Source organism: Bos taurus, chromosome X (assembly GCF_002263795.3).
Source record: "Bos taurus isolate L1 Dominette 01449 registration number 42190680 breed Hereford chromosome X, ARS-UCD2.0, whole genome shotgun sequence".
Classification (NCBI taxonomy): Eukaryota; Metazoa; Chordata; class Mammalia; order Artiodactyla; family Bovidae; genus Bos; species Bos taurus.
Genome location: NC_037357.1, coordinates 117,861,738 through 117,885,910, shown reverse-complemented (window position 1 = coordinate 117,885,910; position 24,173 = coordinate 117,861,738). Strand labels below are relative to the sequence as shown.

The following is a 24,173-nucleotide window of genomic DNA, read 5'->3' as shown; positions in this document are numbered from 1 at the left end:
CTTCCCATTTAGGTCACCACAGAGCACTGAGTCAAGTTCCCTGTGCTATAAAAGCTTTTAAAATCCTGTCCTTATGCTTCTCTTTTGCGTCTCTTCTATCTCTCTGACTCATTAATCTCTCCCATTCCTGAGAACTGGTGTGATGGGAGAGGCACGTTCATTTTGGGGGTCATTTTTTCCCACAAATTAAAAACTTTTTTATAATTATAATTATTCCAATGCACAGATGCAGGCACTGGAGTTACTTCAGGGGAAAGAAGGTCACCCTTGTGAGTTTCCATAGTAGATCAGGGAAATTTTCCTGATGTGATTCACTGACATCTTCTATCAGACATTGCTTTGGCAAGCAAGAGAAACTTGATTCACATTTTAATATGGCTGAGTTGTCGTCAAAAGCTTCTCTGAAGTAAATGCTAGACAGAAGAGTTTTTACAAAGTATGGGAAACATTCTTAGTTGATGTGAAAGGAACTGTGAAACAGTGTACAAAAGGCAATGTTACGTTTTAATATAGTTCTTAATATAATAATATTGGTACTAAAGCAAATTGGGGAGCCCATAGATTTGAGATATTTAAATCCTTTAGTACCCTGTTAAATCATTTTATGGGAGGAACACCAAAGTTATGCATTTATGTTGCTAAGTATTTGAGGAAGATATTTTTATTCTATTTTTTGGCCATACAATGTGACATGTGGGATGTTAGTTCCCTGACCAAGGATCAAACCCGTGCCCCCTGTGGTGGAAGTGCAGTGTCTTTACCACTGGACCTCCAGGGAAGCCCCTGCGGGAGGTATTTTACTTTGCCTTTCCACCATCTCCATCCTCCTAAGCAACATTTCTCACTTGAATGACCTTTTATTCAGCTTATCTAGTGCTGTCATGGACATTACCTACGCTATTCCTCATGGCAATTTTAGCCACCATCGGAAACCAGAAACTCAGAGCTTCTGGACAGTGCACAAGGATAGACTAAAAGCTGAGGGTGTGTTGGCTCAGAGTCTCAGCACCAAATGCTGCTCTTGTTACGATGATCACCACGGGCAAGTAGCGCATGGGTCTTTAGCTCATGCTGCTACTTGCCAATCTAAAGTGTCGTGTATCTGGGACTTCTAGATTATGTAAAAGATGTTAACCATCCATTCACATTGCAGCGATGTCTGATGTGATGACAGTTCAGAAAAACCTTTGATCAGAGGCTATCTTAAAAAACAAAACAAAACAGTGTAAGCCTCAGGAAGGATTATTTCGTATCTCAGTTTGTTCTTTTGGGTAACATAGTAGCTCACAACTGAAGCCCCTCTTCAGTGTGTCCATGTCAGGTGCCATGGCTGCTCTGTTCATCATCACTGGGGCACCTTGATTCCTGTGGGTGGAATTCACCCATATGTTGCCTGATCCAGAGTGGATGGTTTATGCCAGTATTTTAATAGATCATAAATTTACCTCTCCACTGGAGGTTTTTGAGATCATATGAACCAGTTACCCATTCAGTTAATTGTCCTCTCACATTCTGTTATAGAAGTAAAAATTATGTGTGTGTATGTATAATACTTTTTATCCTTTTGCCAAAGTCACTCTCCCAGCAGAGATTCTTTACCCCTTCTTTTCTTACCCACCCCAGCTTTATTTTTTATTTATTTATTTTTTTGGCGACACTGTGAGGCATATGGAACTTCCCCAACCAGGGATCAAACCTGCGCCCCCTTCAGTAGAAGCATGGAATCTTAACCCCTGGACCACTAGGGAAGCCCACCCCCAAGCTTTATTGAGATATGTTGATATATAACATTGTGTAAGTTATAGATTACAACGTGATTTAATGTATGTATATATTGAATGAAATCATTACTACAGTAAAGTTAGTTAACACATCCACTGCTTTACATAATTAGCAAGTTTTTCATGTGGTGAAAATGTTTAAGATCTACTGTCTTTTTCCACTGTCCAAATATTCCCCTGTCTTGCCACTCCATCTGAAGTTCCATCATTAGGTGAAAATCTCCTCGGGTCCATCTTTAGTTTGTCATTTCTCTTAATCCCAGTAACATTTCATGGAGATGTCATAGTTTCATATTTGATTTTGTCATTTTCTTGAGTAATTTGATTCTATCACTATCTTAACATATTATCTTTTTCTTTTCTACCACATGGGAAATCCGTCAAAGACAAGCACGTGAACTTTGAAGGGCTCATGAGAAATTCCAAGGAAGCTTAAGGAGGGTCATTTTAGAAGAGTTTAACGAAGGAGGATTTACAACTGTGTGAAGATAGAAGGAAACTGTGATGCGGTATCCTTAGTGTTAGAAACAGCATTCTCTCCTCTAGGCCCCAGATGGTGAGTGGGGACAGTGGTCACCACAACCCAGAGGCAGAGACAGCAATGTGGAGAGGGCCACATGACAAGAGCCGTGCTGTGCACAGACAGCCTTCAGGAAACCATTTCACTGCTTGCTGATACTTCTTAATGGCCAAACCCATCCAGAAGCCAGGAGACGAGTGAAGCCATCGATGTGATTCATGTGTATCACCTTTCTAGGGCACAGAGACAAATGCAGAATGTTTGAGAGTGCATCTGGAAAGGTGACAAGCAGTGATCACAAGTGATGATGAGTGCAAGCATCATATCACTGAGTCCACTTCTTGGCATCTCTCAGGTTCCTAACACACTGTGTTAGGAATTTGGAAAACCAAAATGGCAGGGCCATAAACACCAAATATTGCACATCATTGCCCTAGTCACTCACCAGAGAGGATCTTCATGGATTTTTCCATGCAGATCCTACTGAATAGTACTCTGATTATTCATCAAAATTTTTGGTTACAGCTAACCAAATATAGAACTATCATTAGAAACATCATCATTCAAGAATGCGAGGAATAGGACTTTTGAGGACGTAGCAGGCTTGATAAGTGGCTGGCACGTGGCAAGATCTGACTAGGATGATTCACTATTTCATCTAAAACCAGTTTTACAGCTTTTTGCATTTCAATTACTCCTTTGGAAAGGCATCCTATGGTTTAGAAATTTTGCTTGTCTCTAGAAAAATGTTGTAGTTTTATTTTCATATTCCCTGTCTTTTAAATTTCAGTTAGTGCTACTAACCTTCCCTCCCCCATGCAAAGATTCCTTCCAGCACTCTAGCTCTTCACCTAGTTGTGACAAAGTATATATCAGGGCATATCTAAGGTAGCAAAGCCAAGAAAATGTTTTTAGTGAAAGTTCAAATGGAATTGATTTGAATTAAAGTCTGTTGACATATATAATAGTAAAGAAAACAATTTTCTGTTGGTCAAAAGCTTTGGGATTGAAAGGTACTACAACACTGTGGATCAGTGTCAGAAAGATATTTGAGCAAATGCTGTTGAACATCAAAGTCACTTGAAGTGTCAATTGCTTTGAGAGAATATAAAGAAAACCTGATGATTTCATCCTGTGGTTGAGCAAAAAAAAAAAAGCTCTGCTAGAGATAAGGAAGGAAGAAAAGAGGTTGCATGGTCCTAAGATATGTATATCCTTTGACCTTAGGATACTAAAGCTTATTAAAAAAAATCCCCAGGTTACTAAAGCTAGAGATGGTATTAAATTCAAAGTTGAGTGATGCACTGTAAATGTTACTCACTTGCTCATAGACACATAAGTGTTATTTATACTCTGGATTATTTTAATTTAATATATGAACTTGATATTTCTTGGCAGGGAGTTGTCAAACATGAGTGAATGATCCCAAGATAGTAGAAGGAGAAATGAGAGAAATGATAATTGACAAGGTAGGCTGATTTAAATATTTATTGATTTCAGTTCAACAAATAATGATTATTTTGATATTACCTGCAGTCAACTGCTACATGAATGAGAAGTGAGTCCCAGGTTTTCTTAACAACCTGTGTTGCCATTTCTTTTCTCAAGCCAGTTCTGTCCTCCATCAGCTCCTTGTAACTGGTTTTAGATCTCTATCTTCTAAGAACTTAGGCATCCCATAGGAAATAGACATGTAAATGAGAATTGATTTTAAGCTTCAAATGTTTACCCTGTTTCTGAGTAAAAGAGTGCTGCCCTTCAACTTTCAGTCTATTCAGAATCTGTATCTGCAGTAAGTATTTATCAAGTGTTTACTATGTACCACTTTATGAGCACCAGGAATGGAGAGTGAACATTACTGAGAAGTTTCCTACCCTCAGAGAGCATGCACCTGAATGTCAGAAACTAGGTAATAAACAAATAGATCCATGAGATTCTTTCACTGTAATAAAAGAAGAAGCATACTGATATTTAAGTGTAATTAAGAAAACAGTAAGGTAGTGTGTTAGAGAGCATGTGTTTGAGCTCTTTTATTATTTATTATTATTTATTTATTTTAACTGTTCCAGATCTTAGTTGCAGCATGCTGGACTTTCAATCTTCCTTGCGGCGTGCAGGATCTTTAGTTAGGGCATGCAGACTCTTAGTTGCGGCATGTGGAATCTAGTTCCCTAACCAGGGGTCAAACCTGGGCCCCCTGCATTGGGAGTGCAGAGTCTTGGGCCCTGGACTACCAGGGAAGTCCCTGAGCTGTTTGAAATTGAGTGGTCTTGGAGGCCCTTTCTGAAGGGAATATTTAAGCTGAGGTTTGAATGGCAAGTAAGAGGCAGATATGAATAGTTGAGAGGACAGAATGTTCTAGCTGAACTGAAAAGCATGTGCAAAAGCCCTGAGGTGGGAGCACAGTTTATGTTCAAGGTAAGCAAGGAATGGTCAAATGCCGTTAGAGAAAAGCCTAAAATGATATTTAATTTGACATTAAAAAAAGTATAAACTCATGCTATTAAATGGTCTCGGTGTGCTTGTATATTGAAAGCTCACTAATAAAAATTCTAATCTGATTAGGACTCTTGAAATGTTAAACACATTTCAAATGACTAGGGAGAAAATTTAATTTTCACAAAATAGATAAGCAACTTAGTAACAAATCAAGCAACTTCTGTATACTGAACACCTAGTGGGTGCTGTGTGTATTGTGTATAGTCTCTATGAGAAAAATGTAGTCACATAAGATAGAACTTTTATCTTCAAGATGATTTGAAATACTGAGAAGAGTTATAAGCCCATAAAAAGATAACTAATGACACAGTGTCACACCAAGTCCAAATCATGAGTGATCTTGAGGAAGGCAAGGTAGCTGACAAACCACCGTGCTCAGAGTGGCTTCTGGAAGGAAATGAACTTGGAATTGGAAGGGAGAACTAAGCGACCAGAGGCTGGTGGGTTTGTGGTAATGAGAAGGAGTTTTGGGGAGCAGTCACACATCAAATACTTGTTATGGTCTTTCTTCCTCTTCCTTCTTCATACCATGATACTGAATAGAGTTCTCATAACTTGATTTTGTTTTTGCCACAATCAAAATACATACCTAAATCATTAAGAAGTAGTGTGAGACTTTCCTTACAGGAATGATCTTCTTGCTATGTTATTGAGAACAAGGCTTCCTATCCCTCCAGATAGCATCTCTGTGAAGAAAATGCTAGTCCCCAAGGTATTAATTTTTCATTTTCATGATGCTTCACTATTGCAAACAGAAGAAACAAATATAACCTCCTTCAATATTGAGAAATAAGAGAAATGTAATGTAATAATGCCTGTTGTTGATATCAACCCCATTTCTTCTACAGTGAAGGAGATGACTTGGGGTCACTGGGCCCTATGTACACAGCTACATGTTACAGCATCTCTTAAAAAGTGTTCCTTGAAGGTGAATCAAAGTTGTTGGTATATCCAAGGTTGCTTGACCCCTATCTATGGGACCTTCCTGATCCTATAAAAGGACTAAAAGCAAATAAAGAAATAGAGCTCAGTGAGCCGTTAAATCAATGGTGTAAATGGACTCTTGGCACCTCATTGACTTTCACTGGTCATTGAGTCAGGTCCACACTGTTTGTTCTGTTTGTTGAGGGTCAGTTCAGTAGCTTGTTCTTTGTTGTATCATCTGCTCGGTATTCCTCTCTATTGGGGCTACAGACTGAGATGCGTGTGTGTGTGTGTGTGTGTGTGTGTGTGTGTGTGTGTGTGTATGGGCACATACACATACACGTGTATTTTCTTGAGGTCTTAGAATGGTTCTTAAACCTAGAAAATCATTATAATTACTTGGGGTCTTTACAAAATACAGGTGCTTGGGACTCACCTGAAATTATTTAGATAAAAATTTCTGTGCTGAGGCCCAGATACCAGTATACATTTTTTTAAAAAGTTTCTTCAGGGCCTCTAAAGTTCAATGAATTTTGAGATCCACCGAGCTCTCATGAGAGTATAAATGCCTTGATTTGTATGCACATATTTCTGTCAGATGCTTTAAATGAAGTCATTAACCAAGATGCATTTCCAGAGTTCAGGTCATTGAGTTTAAAATCAAATGAAATACATTTCTGGGTGATAGAACAGTAAGGACATGAAGGGAACTTGTATACAGAAGTAGCTGCTGTCTCAGACAGCACAGTCCTGACCAAAGAAAGCTAGTGCTCAGGTCACAGCCACTGAGACACATTTAGGAACAATAAATGACTTCACAGTGCCATTACACCAGGTGTGAGGTAGTCACTGGCATTCAACTTCCTGTTCCTTGATCAAGGGGAGAACCTTAGCTGGGCAACAAGCGAATCAGACTCTGCTAGCTTGTGATGCATGGGTGCTGAGAGGTTCTGATGAGGCAGTATAGTCCTCCTTGTGGAATAAAATAAGAATAAGAATAAGAAAGAGTGAATTCATAAGTGACAATCCTTCCTTTCTATCTGTGAGGAGCCGTATCAATGGGAAAGATCCATCTTCCTGCTCCAGTGCAGTCACTCTATAGGGTGAGCTCTTCTTCAGGGTATTGTCAGTGGTACAACAGTGGCAGCAAGTATAGAATTTGGACACAGATACCAAATGTAACTACCTGTGGTTACACTTCTTACTAGCTGAGTGGCCTTGGGCAAGTTCTTTGACTTGTTGAAATCTCTTTTTCTCTTAATTGTAGACAATTACAATACTGGTGTGAGAATTAGAGATAATTTTCTCATAGATTCACTTAATGAATATTCGTTATGTAACTAATATGAAGCTGGTACTATTCTAGGAACTAGGCATAAAGCAAAGAATAAAGCAGACAAAATCTCCAGCTTTCCTGGAACTTACAGGGTAGAGCAGAACAAGAACAATAAGCAGATTAACAGGCAAAGGCACAGTATGCCAGAAAGTTGAAAAGGGCTTTGGAGAAGAAGCAAAGCAGATAGAACAGGAATTCTAGGGGAATGCAGATTTTTAGGGCAATATTGAGATTTTATATCAGGAGAAGCTCATTGATAATTGAGAAGAATCCTAAAGGAATTAGGACACTTGAGCCAGGTAGATACACATTGAAAGTTTGTATCTGGCAGGAGACATAGCAAGTGCAAAGGCACTGAGGTAGAGACAGAAAATGAGTGAGTGTCTGGTAGACAATGAAGTCACAGTAAGGCCAAGTCATGAGGCAAAGTCACGGAGGCAACTGTGTCCTTTGATAGGCTTAGGAATCCTCTGGGGGGGGGGGGTGTTGTTGAAGCATGGATTCAGATTTAGTGAGTCTGGAGTGTGAGTCTGCATTTTGAACTTCTTTCAGGTCTGCAGACCACACTGAATAGAAGCAGAACAGGGCCACATAAACCATTGTAAATAACGGTGTTGGATTTGACCATATGTGAAATGGGGAGCCACAGGAAGGTTGGGAGCAGAAGGGTGTGTTGAAATGATAGCTCTGGCTGCTGTGATGATGAGGTGTGGTCAAAAGCCCTGGCTGGCTTTGCTCATTGTCTGGTTTCATCCTAGTGCCACCCCTCACCCACTGCCTTTCTTTGGCAAGTTGCTTAAACTCCTTTTTCTCCCCACTTTTTTTTTTTTTTTAGTTTTTTAAAAATTTATTTATTTTAATTGGAGGCTAATTACTTTACACTATTGTAGTGGTTTCTACCATACATTGACATGAATCAGCCATGGGTGTACATGTGTTCCCCATCCTGAACCCCCTCCCACTTCCCTCCCCATCCCATCCCTCTGGGTCATTCCAGTGCACCAGCCTTGAGCACCCTGTCTCATGCATCGAACCTGGACTGGCGATCTGTTTCACATGTGATAATATACATGTTTCAATGCTATTCTCTCAGATCATCCCACCCTCGCCTTCTCCCACAGAGTTCAATAGACTGTTCTATACATCTGTGTCTCTTTTGCTGTCTCGCATACAGGGTTATCATTACTATCTTTCTAAATTCCATATATATGTGTTAGTATACTGTATTGGTGTTTTTCTTTCTGACTTACTTCACTTTGTATAATAAGCTCCAGTTTCACCCACCTCAGTAGAACTGATTCAAATACATTCTTTTTAATGGCTGAGTAATACTCCATTGTGTATATGTACCACAGCTTTCTTATTCATTCATCTGCTGATGGACATCTAGATTGCTTCCGTGTCCTGGCTATTATAAACAGTGCTGCGATGAACATTGGGGTACCCGTGTCTCTTTCAATTCTGGTTTCCTCGGTGTGTATGCCCAGCAGTGGGATTGCTGGGTCCAGTTTTTTAAGGAATCTCCACACTGTTCTCCATAGTGGGTGTCTGAGTTTGCATTCCCACCAACAGTGTAAGAGGGTTCCCTTTTCTCCAACACCCTCTCCAGCATGTATTGCTTGTAGCCATTCTGACCCGCGTGAAATGGTACCTCATTGTGGTTTTGATTTGCATTTCTCTGGTAATGAGTGATGTTGAGCATCTTTTCACATGTTTGTTAGCTGTCTGTTTTGAAAATTCCTGAACCTAGAGAGAAGGTGAAAGAAAAGTACAATGAGCACTCTTACATCCCTCAGCTAGATTTATCAACAATTAATATTTTGCCATATTTGCTTTATCTCATACTCTAATCTTATTATTAACCATTTAAGAGTCAATTTTCATCCCTACTTCATTATGTACCTTCTAAGAATAAGAAAAATCTCCTATGTAAATATAATCAACTGTCAAATTCAAAACATTTGATATTGATACGATCATCTAGTATAAAAAAATCTCAATTTCAATATAATCAATGTCTTCTACAAATAACCTTTGTAATAGTTTTCTTCTTCTGGTGTAGAATCCGGTCTAGGATATTATATTGTATGTTATGGGGCTTTAGTTTTCATGTCTCATTAGTCTCTTGACCTAGAACTGAGTCTATTGACCTCCACTTTATCTAAACAAACTTTTTGTTAAATTTTGGAGTTTTTCATGCCATTGCTATTTTCGAAATGTCTGGACCATTTATAGACTGTCACCCAATTTGGATTAAAATTTTCTAATGATTTGATTCAGGTCATTCATGATTGTCAAAAATACCACCTAAATGATGTTGTATCCTGCTTAGTGCATGCATCTGGAGGCGCTTGATGTCTGTTTCCTTCATTTGTAGTAATGTTGACTTGGATCACTTGGCTAAGCTGTTACCAGCAGATTTCTCCAATGTAAAGGTACTCACTTTCCTATGTAGTTAAAATATCAGTGGAGAAGGCAATGGCACCCCACTCCAGTACTCTTGCCTGGAAAATCCCATGGATGGAGGAGCCTGGTGGGCTGCAGTCCATGGGGTCACTGGGAGTCGGACACGACTGAGCGACTTCCCTTTCACTTTTCACTTTCATTCATTGGAGAAGGAAATGGCAACCCACTGCAGTGTTCTTGCCTGGAGAATCCCAGGGACGGGGGAGCTTGGTGGGCTGCAGTCTATGGGGTCACAAAGAGTTGGACACGACTGAAGCAACTTAGCAGCAGCAGTAGCAGATGACTGATTGGCTGAACTCTATCCTATTCTTTGCTCTGATTGGCTGAGTCTGAGTCTTTGCGCTGATCAGCTGAGTCCTAGCCTGTACATTGCTCTGATTGGCTGACTTCTAGCCAGTACCTTGTTCTGATTGGCTAAGCTCTAGGCTATACTTTGTGCTGACTGGCTGACTCCTAACCTGTTCTTTTCTCTTATTGGCTGAGTCCAAGCCTGTACTTTGCCCTAATTGGCTGAGTCATAGCCTATACATTTATTTTTCTGATTGGCTAAACTCTAACCTGTACTTTGCTGTGATTGGCTGACTCCTAGCCTGTTCCTTGCTCTGATTGGCTGAGTTCAAGCCTTTACTTTGCCCTTAGTGGCTGAGTCCTATCCTGTATTTACCTCTGATTGGCTCCCATCAGGTAGTTTGCTCTGATTGGTTTGTCTCCTAGCCAGTTCCTTATACTGATTGGCTGAACTCTAGCCTATACATTTCTCTGATTGGCTGACTCCTAACCTGTCCTTGGTTCTGATTGGCCTAGCGGGAGCCGTACTTTGCCATGACTGGTTGAGTCCTAACCTGAACATTTATCTAATTGGCTGAACTCTAGCCAGTCTTTTGCCCTGACTGGCTGACTCCTAACCTGTTCTTTACTCTTATTGGCTGAGTCTGAGCCTGTGCTTTGCCCTGATTGGCAGAGTCCTAGCCACTACATTGTTCTCATTGGCTGAAGTTTAACCAACACTTTGCTTTATTGGCTGACTCCTAACCTGTCCTTGGCTCTGATTGGCTTAGCCGGAGTCTGTACTTTACCATGATTGGCTGAGTCCTAACCTGAATATTTCTCTGATTGGCTGAACTCTAGCCTGTCTTTTTCCCTGATTGGCTGGCTACTGGCGTGTACATTGCGCTGATTGTCTGGCTCCTAGCCAGTACCTTGTTCTGATTGGCTGACTGTAGGCTCTGCTGCTGCTGCTGCTAAGTCACTTCAGTCGTGTCCAACTCTATGCGACCCCGTAGATGACAGTCCACCAGGCTCCCCCGTCCCTGGGGTTCTCCAGGCAAGAACACAGGAGTGGGTTGCCATTTCCTTCTCCAATGCATGAAAGTGAAAGGTGAACGTGAAGTCGCTCAGTCATGTCCGACTCTTAGTGACCCCATGGACTGCAGCCTACCAGGCTCCTCCATCCATGGGATTTTCCAGGCAAGAGTACTGGAGTGGGGTGCCATTGCCTTCACCGACTGTAGCCTCTAGTTTGCCCTTATTACCTGACTCCTAACTTGTATATTGCTCTGATTGGTTGATCCTTAGCCTGTGCATTGCTAGAAGACTCTTGAGAGTCCCTTGGACTGCAAGGATATCCAACCAGTCCATTCTGAAGGAGATCAGCTCTGGGATTTCTTTGGAAGGAATGATGCTAAAGCTGAAACTCCAGTACTTTGGCCACCTCACGCAAAGAGTTGACTCATTGGAAAAGTCTCTGATGCTGGTAGGGATTGGGGGCAGGAGGAGAAGGGGACGACAGAGGATGAGATGGCTGGATGGCATCACTGACTCGATGGACGTGAGTCTCAGTGAACTCCGGGAGTTGGTGAGGGACAGGGAGGCCTGGCGTGCTGCGATTCATGGGATCGCAAAAAGTCGGACATGACTGAGTGATCTGATCTGATCTGATCCTGTACTTTGCGCTGAGTGGCTAAGTCCATCTGGTAGTTTTCTCTGATTGGCTGAGTCCTGGCCTTGCCTTGCACTGATTGGCTGACTTGAAATTGCTCTGTGCTCTGATTGTCTGACTTGAGCCTCTACATTGGTCTGAGTTACTGACTCCTAGTCCAAACCTTGCTCTAATTGGCTGGCTAGAGCCTGTACTTTGCCCGGAATGGCTGACTCATAGCCCCTGCTTTGCTCCTTGCCTGTACATTGCTCTGGTTGGCTGGCTCCTAGCCTGCACTTTGCACTGATTGGCTGACTCAAAGCTTGCATGCTGTCCTGATTGGTTAAGTCAGGCTTTATATTGGTCTGGTTTGCTGGCTTATAACCAGTACTTTTCTTTGACTGTCTGACTCCTACCCAGTTGTTTGTTCTGATTGGCTGACTCCAGGTCTGTCATTTGCTCTGATTGGCTGACTCCTGGCCTTTTTCTTCCATGATTGGCTGACTCCTTGCCTTTATTTTGTCCTGATTGGCTAATTTTAGCCTGTGCGTTTCTCTGATTGGCTGATTTCTAGCATGTACTTTGCTCTGATTGGGTAACTCCTATCTGTTAATTTTCTCTGATTGCCTAACTCCTAGCATGTATGTTGCTCTGATTGGCATACTCCAAGTCTGTACTTTGCACTGATTGGCTGACTTGAAACTGGTATTCTGCTCCGATTGTCGGATTCCATCCTTTGCTTTGGTCTATTTGCTGACTCCTAGACTGTACCTCAGAGAAGGCAATGGCACCCCACTCCAGTACTCTTGCCTGGAAAATCCCATGGACGGAGGAGCCTGGTAGGCTGCAGTCCATGGGGTCGCTAAGATTTGGATACGACTGAGCGTCTTCACTTTCACTTTTCACTTTTATTCATTGGAGAAGGAAATGGCAGCCCACTCCAGTGTTCTTGCCTGAAGAATCCCAGGGACGGGGGAGCCTGGTGGGCTGCCATCTATGGGGTCGCACAGAGTCGGACACGACTGAAGCGACTAAGTAGCAGCAGCTGACTGTACCAATTGTGATTGGCTTCCTTGAGCCTGTACTTTACGTTGGTTGGCTGACTCCTATCCCCTCTACTTACTCTTATTGGCTGACTCCTGGCCTGTAGTTTGCTCTGATTGGCTATCTCCTAGCATGTATATTGCTCTGATTGGCAGACCCTGTGTCTATATCTTCCACTGATTGGCTGACTTGAAGCCGGTATTCTGCTTTGATTCTCTGACTCTAGCCTGTGCATTTTTCTGATTCGCTGACTCCTAGACTGTACCTTACTATGATTGGCTGGTTTCAACTTGTACTTTACCCTGATTGGCTGACTCCTATCCCCTACTTGCTCTGATTGGCTGACTCCTGGCCTATAATTGATCTGATTGGCTGACTGATAGCCCATAGTTTGCTCTGATTGGCTGGCTCCTAGTCTGTACTTTGCTCTGACTGGCTGACTCCTAGCACCTCATTGCACTGTTTGCCTGCTTCTTAGCCTGTTCTTTGCTCTGATTGGTTGACTCCTAGCCTGTGCTTTAGTTACCGAAATATATGTGGCTTCCTGCTACTTGCTGCTCAAAAGCCAAAAAACAAGCAAGGTTAGTGGCTAGAAAAGATTTCTTAATTTCAGACGCTGGCAGCCGTGGTAGCAAGATGAATGTCTGGCCTAAGGCCAACTCCCCACCACTGGCAACTATTGTGGTAAGACCTTTCATGGACAGCAGTGGGCTACGAACAGAAACAGCATATTCAGCTCTGACATTCATCTTCCGATTTCTCATCGGTGACCTGATCAGAGTCAAATTGGTTGTTTTAGGTACCCTTAATCTTCAGTTCTAAGGTCCGTTTGTTCCCATTTGTTTGAGGTAAGTTCTTGCAATTGTGGCAGCATATGTCGTTGGGTACAGCCTGGTCATCATGAAGCTAACTTTTTCACCCTAGTTTTTGATATCTGTACTCATCACAGGATGTACCTCAGAATATTATCTGTAGGACTAAAGGTCCTTGACTATGCTTAATGAGTACATTATTATTATTTGGTTTCCTTTACTGTTTTCCTTTGTTTTCACAGTTTCTGATGTTTCTGATTAAACTTATTCTTTGACTAAAGTTTTCCACACACAAAAGGCTGACTGAGGACATGGTGGGTGCAGGAAGGCAAGGATCATAGGGTTCTGCTCTGTTTCAAACCTCCCTTTTCTTGATTACTCTGCAGTCATGAATAGGGACAGGTACAGAAGGAAAAAGGGAATATTACTTTGTCATAGTACCTGGACAAGCATTTGAAAATTATTAGACATTACAATGAGAATAATAATCAAAATGCATCTTTGTATTTTTTCTGAATGTATTTTTCCTTAATGGTTAAAGCAGATGTACAGTGTATGTTTAATAGACCACAAACAGGCTGTGCTTGTTAGCCTAAAATTCAAGATAAATCATGTGTAGGCCAGAATTATTTCCCCATACCTCAGTATGTGAAAATTTCTTCCATCATTTGCCTCTTTTAATTGTAACTCCTTTCAAAGAAAACATTGATCATTAATTATTTTTCTGACGCTGGCAGAGTGGCTCTTTTCCCTGCTCTGGGTCCATCCATTTCTCTGGGTGCTTGGCCTTGTTTTTGTTTATATATTTGCCTAGTTGTTCATGTTGGGGGAAAACTAATCAGATATCATGAACAGGCTCAGAGGTATGTTCACAGGGAAATGCTTTCTAGGCCATACATTTTATCATTTATATCCAATTGTCATACAGATATTGTACATGTGCTTTAAGTCATAAACTTAAAGCCAGCAGTGCTACATATCACAAGTAGTTATACTCTGTGACCACGTTACTGGACAATATTTCCATCCTGAACATTGGGGTCAAAATATGATTAGAAACAAGACAATTACTTTCCTTTAGAAATCTGTTACCAAATTCAGATCAATATTCCACTAGAACTTTGCTCTCTTCATAGATAGAAGGAAAAAAATTAGATCGAGAATCAGTTTACTATCAATAAAATTCATTTGCCTAATTAAATTTAGTGTAATCTTAATCCTGCCGAGGTACAAAATTCGTTTTTTCAAAATTCCTTTTTCAGAAACCTTTTTTTTATCATCTCCTGATGCTGCTACTGCTGCTAAGTTGCTTCAGTCATGTCCGACTCTGCGTGACCCCATAGACGGCCGCAGGCCCTGCCGTCCCTGGGATTCTCGAGGCAAGAACACTGGAGTGGGTTGCCATTTCCTTCTCCAATGCATGAAAGTGAAAAGTGAAAGTGAAGTCGCTTAGTTGTGTCCGACTCTGAGCGACCCCATGGACTGCAGCCTACCAGGCTCTTCCATCCATGGGATTTTCCAGGCAAGAATACTGGAGTTGGTTGCCATTGCCTTCTCCTATAATCTCCTAAATCCCCACAAATTTGTCCTGCATTTCCCTATACAGAAAGAAAGACCTGTAGGACAGAAGTGTTATCATCATTCTTTCTCAACAAAAATATTTCTGTTCTTTATACCTTCTCTTTGCTGACAACACATATCCTACTTGCTTTACACACTGCAATGGTTTCCTTATCACTTTTCACATCACAAGTTTTAACCCTGGAAAGCATAACAAATCCAAGACACAAGTGACTGAAATGTTATAGAAACATTTTCGGATTGGCAAATAAAAGAACATATTCCATAAACTTTAAAAACATTCGTTTTATCAAACCATAATTTTTCTTTAATGATACAACATGCATGTTTAAAAACCCAAACATCTTTAGTTTCCTTCCTGTTCTTACAAGAAGACAAGAGTAGATATATTTAGATTTGTTTTATTTGTAAGTGCTTATATTTTTTAAGGCCAATTCAATAGAACTCCTTTAAAAGTTAACCTCGACAATACTATCCAAAGTGAAAAGCCCATGCAGACCTCCAGACAAATGGATATCTCATGGTTTCATCGTTTTACATTTCATGAATTAGACTTTGCAGTTAAATGTATCCATTTATGAATAACAGAATAGCCAATTTTACACATGCAATTTTAAGCCTTCTCTTTTCTTCCCTTTGGCTTGAAGTTTTACTTATTAATACAAAGATGAAGGCTCAGGCAAAGTGGACATGTTTGTAATTCAAGGACACGATGAGAGTCAACTTCCAACTTTCTTCTAGGCATATTTTTGTTTTAGTGTGGTCTGAAAAAATTGTTTTATCAAGCTAGCCTTCTCTAACTGCACATGCAAAGAGAAACGGTTTTTAGAATTGCAAGAGTTTCATCTTAACCAATTTTCTTAGGAATCTAAAGAATACTTTGCTATATATTGTCCAAAAAAAAAAGTTTCTTTTTTGTTAGTCATGATTCCATGGCTAAAATTTTTCTTAATGAATTGAACCTGAATTTCCCATTTTGCATAAGGCAACACAATGCCACTGACACAAATGGAATACACACACATGCACCAAACAACAGGTCAGTCACAAACCCTCTCCGAGGGAGACTAGTACAGATTCCCAGACAAACCCCTCCCCAACATGAAGCATTCCCAGTGGTAGCCGACGTCAGAACCAACTGGCAAAATGCCCAAATGACACTCACCAACATGAGTGTCATGGTGCTCACCAACGGTCCTCAATAGTAGATAGATGTCAGAACCAATTGTCAATGCACCAATAGCACTGTTCACAAACAATCAACATCAGACACACATCAGAACCAATTTGCAAAATGCTGAAATAGCACCTCAAGCCCCAAACAGTTCTCAACATCAGAACTAACTGAAGAGTGCCTAAATAGCACTAGCACTCACAAATGAGAAGATCGCCCATGTGCACACTGGTGGACTAACCAAGATTTGGAGCTCGTCAGCTCGTCTCAAGTCTAAGTTTCCATTCCGCCAAGGAAAAGCATAAGTTGGCAGCCAGTGCCAAGCAAGGGAGAAACAGGGAGGATTCTCAAAACAGATGGTTTTGGCAGCTGCTAGGAACGTCCCCGAAATCCCCTACTCTGGGCTAGCTAGCCACAAACAGCAGGCTTATACATTGTCATGGCCACAGGTCTCCCCTGGAAAACCCAGGAGAACCAGGTGCCATGAAAGCTCAAGGGCCAGCAGTAGGCAGCCCCAATATGGGCACCAAAATCTGTTACCAAAAGGTGTGTGGGGTCCGGCTGCTCTCCTCTCAAAAGCCAGTAAACTGGCCAGGTTGTTGTAAAGAAAAGTTTACTTTATTTCAGAGGCCTGCAACTGAGTGGTAGGAGGGCGGATGTCTGTCCAAAGATGGACCACCACCCCCACCCCCACCACTGGCAACCACTGAAGCAAGAACTTTTTTAGATAGAAGGAGGGGACTATATGCAGAAAAGGCACAGTCAACGTTGAATCATCTTGGTTGTCTTAAGTGCAGTTAATCTTCAGTTCCAGGGTCCATTTGTTCCCATTTCTTTGAAGCCAGTTCTCAGAATTGTGGCAGCTTATGTCATGAGAACAGTCTGGTCATCATGAAGTTAACTTCTTCACCCTAGTGTTTTAATATCTATATGACAGCTTACAGGATGTGGCTCAGAATATTATCTATAGCCCTCGAGAAAGATTTAAAGGTCCTTGACTATGCTTAATCAATACATTATTGTTATTCGGTCTCCTTTGACTGCTTTCCTTGGTTTTCACATGTTCTCATTTTTCTGATTAAACTTATTCTTTGTCTAAAGTTTTCCACAGACCAAGGGCAGGCAGAGGACATGGTGTGTGGAGGTAAGGACCTCAGGGTTCCTCTCCATATCACTTTGCTCTGATTGACTGACTCTGATTGCCTGTACTATGCCCTGATGGTCTGACTCCTAGCCTATAAATTTCTCTAGTTGGCAGACCTCTAGCCTGTACATTGCTCTTATTGGCTGTCTCATAGCCCGTACCTAACGTAGATTGGCTAATTCTAGTCTGTACTTTGCCCTGATTGGCTGACTGCTAGCCTGCACATAGCTCTTTTTGACTGATGCCTAGCCTGTATTTTGCTCTTATTGGTTAACTGCTAGCCTGTACTTTGCTCTGATTGGCTGACTTTAGACCTGTACTTTGCTCTCATTGGCTGACTGCTAGCCTGTGCATTGCTCTCACTGGCTGACTCTTTGCTTGTCATTTCCCCATTGAAAGTGAAAGTGTTAGTCACTGAGTCGTGTCTGACTCTTTGCCACCCCAGGGACTGTAGCCTGCCAGGCTCCTCCATCCATGGGATTATCCAGGCAAGAATACTGGAGTGGGTTGCCATTTCCATCTCCAGGGGACCTTCCTGACCCAGGAATCAAACCCGGGTCTCCCGCATTGCAGGCAGACGCTTTACCATCTGAGCCACCAGGAGGGATTAATTATAGAATCCCTGTCACAGAGTTACTGTGGGAATTAAATGAGATCAAGTAGTTAAAACATTTAATGGTTGCTAGCACTAGAAGGCAATGGCACCCCACTCCAGTACTCTTGCCTGGAAAATCACATGGATGGAGCAGCCTGGTGGGCTGCAGTCCATGAGGTCGCTAAGAGTCGGACACGACTGAGCAACTTCCCTTTCACTTTTCACTTTCATGCATTGGAGAAGGAAATGGCAACCCACTCCAGTGTTCTTGCCTGGAGAATCCCAGGGACGGGCGAGCCTGGTGGCCTGCTGTCTATGGGGTTGCACGGAGTCGGACTGAAGCAATTTAGCAACAGCAGCAGGTGACTGATTTGCTGAACTCTATCCTATTCTTTGCTCTGATCAGCTGAGTCCAAGCCTGTACATTTCTCTGATTGGCTGAACTCTAGCATACATTTTGCCCTGATTGGCCGACTCCTATCTTGTATTTTTCTCTGATTGGCTAACTCCCATCAGGTAGTTTGCTCTGATTGTCTGACTACTGGCCTGTACATTGCTCTGATTGGCTGACTTCTAGCCAATACCTTGTTCTGATTGGCTAAACTCTAGGCTATACTTTGCTCTAATTGGCTGACTCCTAACCTGTTCTTTTCTCTTATTGGCTGAGTCCAAGTCTGTGCTTTGCCCTAATTGGCTGAGTCATAGCCTGTACATTTATTTCTGTGATTGGCTAAACTCTAACCTGTACTTTGCTGTGATTGGCTGACTCCTAGCCTGTTCCTTGCTCTGATTGGCTGAGTTCAAGCCTTTACTTTGCCCTTAGTGGCTGAGTCCTATCCTGTATTTTGCTCTGATTGGCTAACTCCCATCAGGTAGTTTGCTCGGATTGGCTGTCTCCTAGCCAGTTCCTTATACTGATTGGCTGAACACTAGCCTATACATTTCTCTGATTGGCTGACTCCTAACTTGTCCTTAGCTCTGATTGGCTGAGTTTAAACCTGTACTTTGCCATGACTGGCTGAGTCCTAACCTGAACATTTCTCTAACTGGCTGAACTCTAGCCGGTCTTTTGCCCTGACTGGTTGACTCCTAACCTGTTCTTTACTCTTATTGGTTGAGTACGAGCCTGTACTTTGCCCTGATTGGCTGAGTCCTAGTCTGTACATTTCTCTGATTGGCTAAACTCTAGCCTTTACTTTGCTCTGATTGGCTGACTCCTAGCCACTACATTGTTCTCTTTGGCTGAAGTCTAACCAACACTTTGCTTTGATTGGCTGAATCCTAACCTGTCCTTGACTCTGATTGGCCTAGCTGGAGTCTGTACTTTGCCATGACTGGCTGAGTCCTAACCTGAACATTTCTCTGATTGGCTGAACTCTAGCCAGTCTTTTGCCCTGACTGGATGACTCCTAACCTGTTCTTTACTCTTATTGGCTGAGTCCGAGCCTGTACTTTGCTCTGAATGGCTGAGTCCTAGCCTGTACATTTCTTTGATTGGCTAAACTCTAGCCTGTACCTTGCTTTGATTGGCTGACTCCTAGCCACTACATTGTTCTAATTGGCTGAAGTCTAACTAACACTTTGCTTTGATTGACTGACTCCTAACCTGTCCTTGGCTCTGATTGGCCTAGCCGGAGTCTGTACTTTGCCATGACTGGCTGAGTCCTAACCTGAATATTTCTCTGATTGGCTGAACTCTAGCCTGTCTTTTCCCCTGATTGGCTGGCTACTGGCATGTACATTGCGCTGATTGTCTGGCTCCTAGCCAGTACCTTGGTCTGATTGGCTGACTGTAGGCTCTAGTTTGCCCTTATTACCTGACTCCTAACTTGTATATTACTCTGATTGGCTGATCCTTAGCCTGTGCATTGCTCTGATTTTGTGACTCCTGTACTTTGCGCTGAGTGGCTATGTCCTATCTGGTAGTTTTCTCTGATTGGCTAAGTCCTGGCCTTGCCTTGCACTGACTGGCTGACTTGAAATTGCTCTGTGCTCTGATTGTCTGACTTGAGCCTCTACATTGGTCTGAGTTACTGACTCCTAGCCCAAACCTTGCTCTGATTGGCTGGCTCGAGCATGTACTTTGCCCTGATTGGCTGACTCGTACTGCACTTTTGCACTGATTGGCTGACTCAGAGCTTGCATGCTGTCCTGATTGGTTAAGTCAGGCTTTATATTGGTCTGGTTTGCTGGCTTATAACCAGTACTTTTCTTTGACTGGCTGACTCCTACCCGGTTGTTTGTTCTGATTGGCTGACATCCGGCCTGTCCTTTGCTCTGATTGGCTGACTCCTGGCCTTTTTCTTTCATGATTGGCTGACTCCTTACCTTTATTTTGTCCTGATTGGCTGATTTTAGCCTGTGCATTTCTCTGATTGGCTGATTTCTAGCATGTACTTTGCTCTGATTGGCTAACTCCTATCTGTTAATTTTCTCTGATTGGCTGACTTCTGAATTATGTTTGCTGTGATTGGCTAACTCCTAGCATGTACGTTGCTCTGATTGGCATACTCCAAGTCTGTATTTTGCATTGATTGGCTGACTTGAAACTGGTATTTTGCTCCAATTGTCTGACTCCATCCTTTGCTTTGGTCTATTTGCTGACTCCTAGACTGTACCTCGGAGAAGGCAATGGCACCCCACTCCAGTACTCTTGCCTGGAAAATCCCATGGACGGAGGAGCCTGGTAGGCTGCAGTCCATGGGGTCGCTAAGATTCAGATACGACTGTCTTCATTTTCACTTTTCACTTTCATGCGTTGGAGAAGGAAATGGCAACCCACTCCAGTGTTCTTGCCTGGAGAAACCCAGGGATGGGGGAGCCTGGTGGGCTGCCGTCTATGGGGTCGCACAGAGTCGGACACGACTGAAGTGACTAAGCAGCAGCAGCAGACTGCCTACTGTGATTGGCTTCCTTGAGCCTGTACTTTACGTTGGTTGGCTGACTCCTATCCCCTCTACTTACTCTTATTGGCTGACCCCTGGCCTGTACTTTGCTCTGATTGGCTATCTCCTAGCATGTATATTGCTCTGATTGGCAGACTCCATGTCTCTATCTGCCACTGATTGGCTGACTTGAAGCCGGTATTCTGCTTTGATTCTCTGACTCTAGCCTGTGCATTTTCTGATTCGCTGACTTCTAGACTGTACCATACTGTGATTGGCTGATTTGAACTTGTACTTTACCCTGATTGGCTGACTCCTATCCCCTACTTGCTTTGATTGGATGGGTGACTCAGTCTATACTTTGCTCTGACTGGCTGACTCCTAGCACCTCATTGCACTGTTTGCCTGCTTCTTAGCCTTGAGTCTCCCTCATTGTAAGCAGACTCTTAAGGGTCTGAACCACCAGGGAAGAGCTTTCCTTGATTGGCTGACTCCTATTCTGTAATTTTCTCTTATTGCCTGACTTCGAGCCTGCGCTTAACCCTGACAGGCTGACTCTTAACCTGTACCTTTCTTGATTGCCTGAACTCTAGCCAGTATGTTGCCCTGATTAGATGTCTTGCCGCACGTACATTGGGCTTCCCTGATAGTTCACGGTAAAGAATCCACCTGCAATCCAGGAGACCCCAGTTTGATTCCTGGGTTGGGAAGATCCCCTGGAGAAGGGATAGGCTACCCACTCCCGTATTCTTGGGCTTCCCTGGTGGAATTCTACAATGCACAAGACCTGGGTTCTCTCCCTGGGTTGGGTAGACCCCCTGGAGGAGGGCATGGCAACCCACTCTAGTATTCTTGACTGGTGAATCCTCATGGACAGAGGAGCTTGATGGGCTGCAGTCCATGGTGTCACAAAGAGTCAGTCAGGACTGAGTGACTAAACACAACACAGCCTGTACCTTACTCTGGTTGGGTGACTCCTAACCCGTACTTTGCTCTGTTTGGCTGACTCTTGGCCTGTATATTGCTCTGATTAACTAAGTCCAAGCTTGCACTCTGTTGTGATTGCCCAACATTCAGAAAACGAAGATCATGGCATCTGGTCCGATCACTTCATGGGAAATAGATGGGGAAACAGTGGAAACTGTCAGACTTTATTTTGGGGGGCTCCAAAATCACTGCAGATGGTGACTGCAGCCATGAAATTAAAAGACGCTTACCCCTTGGAAGGAAAGTTATGACCAACCTAGATAGCATATGGAAAAGCAGAGACATTACTTTGCCAACAAAGGTCCATCCAGTCAAGGCTATGGTTTTTCCAGTGGTCATGTGTGGATGTGAGAGTTGGACTGTGAAGAAAGCTGAGCGCTGAAGAATTGATGCTTTTGAACTGTGATATTGGAGAAGACTCTTGAGAGTCCCCTGGACTGCAAGGAGATCCAACCAGTCCGTTCTGAAGGGGATCAGCCCTGGGATATCTTTGGAAGGAATGATGCTGAAGCTGAAACTCCAGTACTTTGGCCACCTCATGCGAAGAGTTGACTCTTTGGAAAATATTCTGATGCTGGGAGGGATTGGGGGCAGGAGGAGAAGGGGACGACAGAGGATGAGATGGCTGGATGGCATCACTGACTCGATGGACATGAGTCTGAGTGAACTCTGGGAGTTGGTGATGGACGGGGATGCCTGGTGTGCTGCGATTCATGGGGTCGCAAAGAGTCGGACACGACTGAGCAACTGAACTGAACTGATACCCCAATGCAAAATGAAAAGTTTAAAAAAAATGACTTTTCAAAACAAACAGAAAAGTTCAGTTGTTTTATCAACCATTTCTGACACTATTTTGATGCCAAAATTGTCCCCAGTGTTTCCAGGAGGAGTCCATTTAATCTGGTTCCAATGTTCTTTTCAGATTTTGTGTGCTTCCTTACTTTCTTGCCTCAGAAAATATTCCAGGTACACTCTTTACTTTACCTTCCTCTACCCTGGATCAGCCATTTCTTCCAAGAACTCCAGTTTCTTTTAGTGGGGACTTAATCCTGTGTAAGTGCCAATTTTTAAAAAATTTATGAAAAAGGATGGCACTATAACATAACTTGCAGAGTTATTCTGAGAATTAAATGAGAAAATCCGTGTAAAAGACTTTATATCATACCTGGCACATAGTATGTGCTCAGTACATTAGTTTTATTTCAGTTATTTCTAGTGACATATAAATAATGGAAGCATGGCTGAGAATGACAGTTGATGAATTTAGAAAATGTGAATTATAATGTCCTCTGAAAGAAAGTCATCAGTCAGTGGATCCAAAGATTAGGTTCCATTAACCTCCTTTCCGAGCTTTTCATTATCTATTTCCATTCTCACTCAAGTTTCTCTCTTTATTTTTTTATTATTTTTTTAATTTTATTTTATTTTTAAACTTTACAATATTGTATTGGTTCTGCCATATATTGAAATGAATCCGCCACAGGCATATATGTGTTCCCCATCCTGAACCCTCCTCCTCTCTCTTTAGAACTCATCCTTCGGATGTAGTTGCATTTAGTCTTGCGTTGTTCGTTTCTTAATCTTCTGTTCAGTTAAATTGTACATAACTTAATATGAGAATCATATCTTCTGTGTGTGTGTGTGTGTGTGTGTGTGTGTGTTTGAGGTTTCACAACTTTGACGGTCATTGGTTAGTCCTCATCCACATTAACTGTAGGTTTTTTAAAGTAGTGAGAGGTACATGGCTAACCAGTGTATAGAGCTGATGTGACTCTTCATGCTCATTACATTTTCTGATCAAGAGGAGGTGGACATGGTGTGAAACATTGCTTATTCCTTTGGGCCAGACAGCTTTACTAAGACTGGTGTCAGTGTGCACATCTGGAGTTTCCATCTTCTTCATGGCAGATTTCTGGATCCATTTGAGTACCCCAGGAGCACACTTCTTGAAGGCCACTCTCTGGATGCACTTGTGTGTGTTGATGGTGTATTCTCTGGTCACTATCTTGTTCATTGCAAGATGGCCCTTCCTGCTCCACTTCTTTGCAAGAGCCATCCTGCTGGGTCCAGGTTAAAAATGCATAGGGGTTCTTTGTATTTCGTGTGTGTCCTACAACAGTTGTGAGCACATAGGTATATATTAGATACCAATAAAAGCCCAGATGTATTTGTAGAAGTCACATAAGAAACATTTCCTAGCAGTAAAGAAATCTTATAATTGCTGAGATCTTAATCTAAGATTGTAATAAAAGTTGGCTTTAAGCATACAACACCTTCGTAAATAATTTGGCATAAACTACACTGCCTAGACCTTTTTCAAATAAATACAAATTGGAAAGCAGGAGTTGTATGTTTTGGGGCTGCCTACTGCTGTAATATTAACTATTTATGGTATAATGGCAGGCTGTCTCCTATATAATCAAAGGAAAATGTACAGATTGATAATTCTTCTAGCTATTCGAATGTCACTTAAAAATAAAATTGATGGTAAGTAACAGGCATTTTCC

The 24,173-nt window shown here is 42.3% G+C and overlaps 1 pseudogene; it reads right to left on the bottom strand.

The window, feature by feature from the left end:
- Window positions 1–23,350: 23,350 nt before the first annotated feature.
- Window positions 23,351–23,722, bottom strand: LOC100295855 (60S ribosomal protein L31 pseudogene; annotated as a pseudogene).
- Between the last annotated feature and the right edge of the window lie 451 nt (window positions 23,723–24,173).